The sequence below is a fragment of the Solanum stenotomum genome, chromosome 6, assembly GCF_019186545.1.
Source record: "Solanum stenotomum isolate F172 chromosome 6, ASM1918654v1, whole genome shotgun sequence".
Taxonomy (NCBI): domain Eukaryota; kingdom Viridiplantae; phylum Streptophyta; class Magnoliopsida; order Solanales; family Solanaceae; genus Solanum; species Solanum stenotomum.
In genome coordinates this window covers 60,257,898-60,265,385 of record NC_064287.1, presented here as the reverse complement: position 1 = coordinate 60,265,385, position 7,488 = coordinate 60,257,898, and the positions used below count along the sequence as shown (strand labels likewise).

Genomic DNA, 7,488 nt, shown 5'->3' with positions numbered 1-7,488 from the left:
CCCCCCCCCCTTCACCCACCCCCACCCTCCAAAAAAAATTTAAGTTTGTTTTTAAAAACTATTTTCAATTCAAAAATTATTTTCTACTCTAGTAAAAATAAAAAATATTTCTCAAAAATATTTTTCATTCATAAATCAAACACTAAAAATCTTTTCCAGAAAATATTTCTACTCACCAACCAAACATGAGAAAATAAGTCAAAAATCAACTTATTTTCCAGGAAAACATTTTCCATGGAAAACATTTTCCTTCATACCAAACACACCCTTACTGTATCACAAGTTTTTAAAGTAAACTATTACTACATTTGATAATTAGCCAAATTATCGTTGTGATTAAGATAATTAAGACAGAAAGTACCATTATTTTCGAAATTTTGTCTAATTTTATTTTCAAGTTCTTGTTGAGCCTAAAATGAACTTGGGTTGATCAATTAAGCATTGGGCCTAAAGTATTACTAAATGATGGATCAAACCAAATAAGTGTTTTGCTTTATGCTTAACTGAGTAAGTGATAAATACTCATACATTCTTGTTAAATACAAAATCATTCCTCGATCGATGATTTTGGAGGGTCACCTGTCCAACATATATTTAGAGAACTCAACATCATTACTGATATTTTATCTAAATATGATTATTCCAATATTGTTATTACTATATATCTCATCATGTATCAGATAGAATGTGTCGATTAAAATAAAATGAGAAGTTTAAAATTAAATTCAAATGTCATATTCTATATTGTCTTCGAGTTGCACGACTTTTAGTATCACTCTCACATGGGAGTACTTTGAGCTCGTCCCCAATCAACTGATTCTGAAATACAAAGAAGTAAACAACTAGAAATAAAATAAATATAATCATTTAATAAAAACATTATATATACATAATATATATAACAATTAATTACTTGTACGTAGAAGATAATTAAATCCAAAGGTCATATTCTATAAATATTCACCTTTTTAGGACCACTAATGTATTAGTCAACATTTGACTAATTTTTTTTAGAGTAAAGATTTTAGGATTTTTTTTAATCAAACAGCAAATTAAATCAAAAATATTATCATTGTCCTTCACGTTGGGAGAAAAAATAATAGAGATTTTGGATTATTCTTTGTCGATTTGTTGATTCTTGAAAATAAGTGCACAAAGAATCTGTATGTGGATTTTCCATTCTCCAAAAAATCATACTTTTGGATTCACATTTCAAGAAGCCATAATACATAAACATAAATTTTTATTTGCTTTCGATTGATATTTATAATCTTCAATTCTGGATATACATAAATAGACACTTAAACTTATATAACGTTGAATAAGTAGACATGCATATTCTACATGACACATTATAACCTATATAGTAGAATAAAAAATCAGTTCATTTATGTATTATATATGCCTTCTTGAAATGAGAATCTTACGTGATCCGAATCAGAACTAATTGGGACCTCAATATGTATCAAACACCGATAAAAAAGAAACAAAAAACAAATGTACACCAATCGATCCTATTGTAAGGCTTTTAGTCGAAACTTAAAATATTGTGGATAATAATATTCTCAATGTAAATTAAATGAAAGCACTATATATAACACAAAAAAATAGAGAAAGATAATTAGCATAAGATAGAAAAATTATTAATGTGATAAAAAGTTGTTAAACGTTTTGTCTGTGTGAATCGTTGCTTCTGAATCTACATTTAGCACCACAGGTTGATTAATCTGGGCCGACATATCGGTCGGTTCGATTTTGAAGGTTATCGATTTGATTTTTCAGTAATTAATTTGTAGACATGCTAAACTAATATAGAACCATTAAGATATTAACTTATTGGTATCGGATCTATTGTTTGTTGATCGTCATCGGTTTAACCATTAAGATTTGACAATTTTTTTAATTGAAAATCACTCAGAAACAAGGTGAAAACCAAATGAATCATGCACATGAGTTGACAAATATTGCATCTTTCTTAAATGTAAACACTGACACATTGTAGAATAATCAAGAGTTTGAGACAACTAGAAATAAAAGTACAAAGTTAAACTCTAAGTCAAGAACTTTATATATCGAATGATATAAATATAATTTATTAATTTACTATCGGGTTATCGATTAATCTGTTAAGAAAAAATCTCAAACCGTTAAGAATACTGATAATCCAGTAATAGAAAAAATTTAAACTATTATCAAAATCACTAAATCAATAACTCATTATCAACAAAAACTATTAGTTTGATATTAATAATCGATAAAATTTCATATATATCCAATTAACGCTGCTTGATAAAGAGGAAGAGCCAGAGTCAAGTTTCATGTCCAACAAATTGCTTTATGAAAAATAATATTTTAATTTTTGTACTAGATAGAATCCATTCTATTATTAATTAAAAATTTAGTATTGTAGTACTATATTAAGATACTCATTATAATAAAGATTCGTGCAAAAACGTGTGGATTGATATATTCCAAAATTAACAAAAAAATATTCCCATACAAATTGAGACTTTAATTTAGTATAAAAGAGGTTTGATTCTAAAGGACATTTTTAATGGATGCAAACTATTTTTTAAAATTAAAGTAGTAAGTGTATGCATGTGTATATTGAGTTATTATTTTAATGAAAAACATAGATAACTATTATTTACATATTAGCATTAAATGTTTCAATACAAAAGTCGAATAGTAAAAACAACTGATAGAAAATTACCTAATGAAAAATAAAGAGAAGAAAATAATAAAAGAGATTAAAAGGTATGCTAGGATTAGAAGAACTTTGTCTTCCTTAATAATCGGAATAAAAATAGCAGTAATAAATATACAAATTAACAAAGAGTGATAATGTTTTTTACCAATATTAATTGATAGTCATTAAATCCAATGTCGCTATAGACTTTAGACATATTTACAAAGAATGTTAATTGCTTCTAAAAATACATATTTAGCAATGATTAAGCTATTACCATTAATAAATTACCATCAAAGATCATTTTTAATGTAGCATATGTTCCGCTCCTTGATTGAACTAATAAACTATTCAATCTTTTTTACTTGTGCAAGTCTATTAGATAAATTTTTTCTCTCCAATAATAGCCTTATTTGAATTATCCTTTTTCGATCCATATCAACATTTCGTAGAATTCTCTATGAGTTTGAGAATCTAGCTTTTTAGTTATTGAGTTTTAATTTGAATTAATAACTAAAAACATATATATAGAATATTTTTATTCTAGACAAATTTGCCAAAACCCAATATATGAACTAGCATTTTGATGTTAATTGTGACACTCAAAAAATATGGAATCCCATAGTGTGGAGAGAATTGAGACTCAAAATCAGATTCCACAAATTATGGAGCCTAGTAAAGGAACCTCTTTCTTTAGAACATGTTTCAATGGTATTAATGCATTATCAGGTAAACATCTCATTACTTGTTGTTTTCAAGACACATCCAAAAGTAGAAATAAGTCATTATCACTTAGCTTATTGAAGATATGATCCAAGATAGGAGAATATGAAGGTCGTGAATTAAGGTAAAAGGTTCGTAAAGTAATCGTGCTGTCTAGTTTTCCTTATAAGTGGTATTAGTATTTTCTCCTCCTACTTTCTTATACTGGTTAGTTTTACTTGTTATTTCTTTTGTTTCGGTTATTGTATTTTATTAGTTGGTGCTACTAGTATACTCTTTTCTTTCTTGTTTTGTTATGCCTTACTTGAGTCGAGGGTCTATCGAAAACTACCTCTCTATCTTCATGGAGTAGGGATAAGGCTGCGTATATACACCAAATACCCTCTCCAGACACACACTTATGGAATTTCACTGAATATGTTGTTGTATAGTACTTTAATTGAAGTTATATTGTAACATCCAGCAATGTGAAATAATTGAAGAGGCTTAGAATTGGAATTTTTCATTTTTGGAAAGAATTTTAAAGTTTTGGAAATTTGGCCAAGTATGGAAATGAGTTTTTGGCCAACTTTGAACAGTTATAACTCCTAGCTCAGGATGATCTAGGTTTTTTTCCAGTTATGTTTGCAAAGTCCGTGGAATGATCTTTCCAACGCCATAAATTTTGCTCGTTTCCGAGTTCGTATGAGCGAGTTATGCCNTCCAATAATAGCCTTATTTGAATTATCCTTTTTCGATCCATATCAACATTTCGTAGAATTCTCTATGAGTTTGAGAATCTAGCTTTTTAGTTATTGAGTTTTAATTTGAATTAATAACTAAAAACATATATATAGAATATTTTTATTCTAGACAAATTCGCCAAAACCCAATATATGAACTAGCATTTTGATGTTAATTGTGACACTCAAAAAATATGGAATCCCATAGTGTGGAGAGAATTGAGACTCAAAATCAGATTCCACAAATTATGGAGCCTAGTAAAGGAACCTCTTTCTTTAGAACATTGTTTCAATGGTATTAATGCATTATCAGGTAAACATCTCATTACTTCTTGTTGTTTTCAAGACACATCCAAAAGTTGAAATAAGTCATTATCACTTAGCTTATCGAAGAAATGATCCAAGATAGGAGAATATGAAGGTCGTGAATTAAGGTAAAAGGTTAGTAAAGTAGTCGTGCTGTCTAGTTTTCCTTATAAGTGGTATTAGTATTTTCTCTTCCTACTTTCTTATACTGGTTAGTTTTACTTGTTATTTCTTTTGTTTCGGTTATTGTATTATTTGTTGGTGCTACTGGTATACTCTTTTCTTTCTTGTTTTGTTATGCTTTACTTGAGTCGAGGGTCTATCGGAAACTACCTCTCTATCTTCATGGGGTAGGGATAAGGCTGCGTATATACACCAAATACTCTCTCCAGACACCACTTATGAAATTTCACTGAATATGTTGTTGTATAGTACTTTAATTGAAGTTATATGCACCAACAGAGTAAACATTTTTTTTACGTTATTAGTATATTGGTCAACATGTTATAACAAGTTACTTATTATTATTTCTATCATCGATCTTACTTATGCTTATGATCACATAGATAAATTTATCTATAATCCCCTTATAAGTGACCTGATTGTATAAATATTTACGAGCTCGATATATAAAACTTAGGCTAATTTTTTTTCATTTTCCTATCATACAGGTATTGGAATAATATCAGTACCCTATGCACTTTCACAAGGAGGATGGTTATGTTTGATGCTACTTTTTTTTAGTAGCAATTATATGTTGTTACACAGGAATACTTTTACAAAAATGCATGAGTGTTTCACCATCAATCAATACATATCCTGATATTGGTGAATTTGCTTTTGGTAACAAAGGAAGAATCTTGATATCAATTTTCTTATATCTTGAACTATACTTTGTTGCAATTGAATTCCTAATATTAGAAGGTGACAAGTTGCATAAATTATTTCCAAATGCAAAAATTCATGTTAGTTGTGTTAAATTTTTTGGAAGGGAAGTTTTTGTTTTATTGGTTGCTATTGTAATATTGCCAACAACATGGTTGAAAAGTTTAGGTTTATTGGCTTATGTTTCTATTGGTGGAGTTTTGGCTTCAATTGTTTTGGTTTTTTCAATATTTTGGGTTGGTGCAATTGATGGTATTGGATTTGAAGAAAAAGGTGTGATTTAGAGATGGGATGGATTGATAAGTGCAATAAGTATGCATACATTTTGTTATTGTGGTCATGCTGTTTTCCCAACAATATGCAATTCCATAAAGGATAGGAGCCAATTTCCCAAGGTGATAATATCTTATTGATAAACTTTAGTTTCAGTTTACGTGGTACTTTTTGGGCATAATACATAAATGTGCCCTTTAACTTGACCTCATTTTACGTTTATGTCCTTCAACTTTGGGTATGTACAAGTACGCACTTAAACTTGTATTTAGTTGAACAAGTAGACACATGAGTCCTACATGGCATTATACACGTAGGATAAAAAAAATGACATGTAGGATGCCATGTAGGACATGTGTGTCTATTTGTTCAACTTTATAAATATTTAAGTGTCTATTTGTGCACACCGAAAGTTTAAGGGCATAAATGTGATTTGAAGCCAAGTTAAAGGGCATATTTATGTATTATGCCTACTTTTTGACTAGACATAAATCTTAAGAAAGAAGGAAATAATTTTTTTGAAAGTTGTGGTTGTATATCGTTTCATGAAGGGCGTAAAAGGAAATTTAAAGTTATGTTATTTTTTCTATTATAGAAAAATCGATGACAGCTCTTTTGGGGCGACAAATTAAAAATTATATAAAAGTGCATCAAAAAATGAGATGGAGGAAGTATTACTCCCGCGCCACATAGAAAGTGCTTCAACACTTGGAAGTTGGAGAGAAATACTCCAATCACAGAAATAGACAAAACAATACAAAAACATACAGAAAGACACACAAATATACGGAACAGAAAACTTAGCGTGAGATTCAAGAACTTTTCAATTTATAAATAAAATATTTTTGTTCAATAATTGATTGAATATGAAGCTGGCAGATGACATTTCAATTTATAAACAATTATATGTCTATGTCTAATTATAAAAAAAATGACATTTCATATTTTCTCATACTAAATTATAAATACCTTTGCTACAGCCTACATGTCATATTACACCAATAATTATAAACATATTTTATTTGATCATCGTATATATAACTTAAATCTTTTTTTTTTTTCTTTTTTGTCAAACAGGTTTTATTTGTGTGCTTTATATTAAGCACCATAACCTATGGATCAATGGCAACTATGGGGTACTTAATGTATGGACAAAATTTAATGTCACAAATAACATTAAATCTTCCTACCGGGAAAATTAGTTCAAAAATCGCGATATATACGACACTCGTTAATCCAATAACAAAGTATGCTCTTGTCGTCTCTCCAATTGCAACGGCTATTGAAGATAAATTACCTTTACGAAAGAGTAAATTTATCGTAAGCTACTTCATCAGAACATTTTTAGTCATCAGCACTGTTATTGTGGCGTTAACCGTTCCATTCTTTGGATATGTCATGACATTTACCGGCGCTCTATTGGGCGTTACCGTGTCGATATTGTTACCATGCCTATGCTACCTCAAGATCAAGAAGCCTTCATATTTGGAAGTTGTGTTTATTGGGATGATTTTGGTTTTTGGTTCTTCAGTTGCCATATCTGGAACTTACACTTCTTTCAAAAACATTATTAGTCATGTCTAGAGGTGACATATGAACGGTTTGGACAAAATTTGTATGGGTCAGAATGGACTGAATCAATGGATCGTTGCTCAATCATGTCCTAAGTCAAGATGGGCTAAATAATGGTTTGTAGATTACAACTAATACATAGTAATGAAAAGCAAGCACGCATACAATATCTCATCCGTTATAATAAAGAACACAAGTGCTGATAGCTAGCACTGTTTATACTTGATAAACAGTTATTAATGTTGGAAGAAGGCATACATGTCTCGATCTGATCTGATCTGCGAAGAACATATAACATTTGTAAAAGTAACAACTTAA

The 7,488-nt window shown here is 29.4% G+C and overlaps 1 protein-coding gene and 1 pseudogene across 3 annotated transcripts in view; both read left to right on the top strand.

Annotated features, from left to right (window-relative positions):
* Positions 1-7,488, top strand: part of LOC125868387 (uncharacterized) — a 93,735-nt gene that overhangs the window by 37,707 nt on the left and 48,540 nt on the right. The window lies entirely within an intron of this gene.
* Positions 3,327-7,182, top strand: LOC125868386 (amino acid transporter AVT1I-like; annotated as a pseudogene).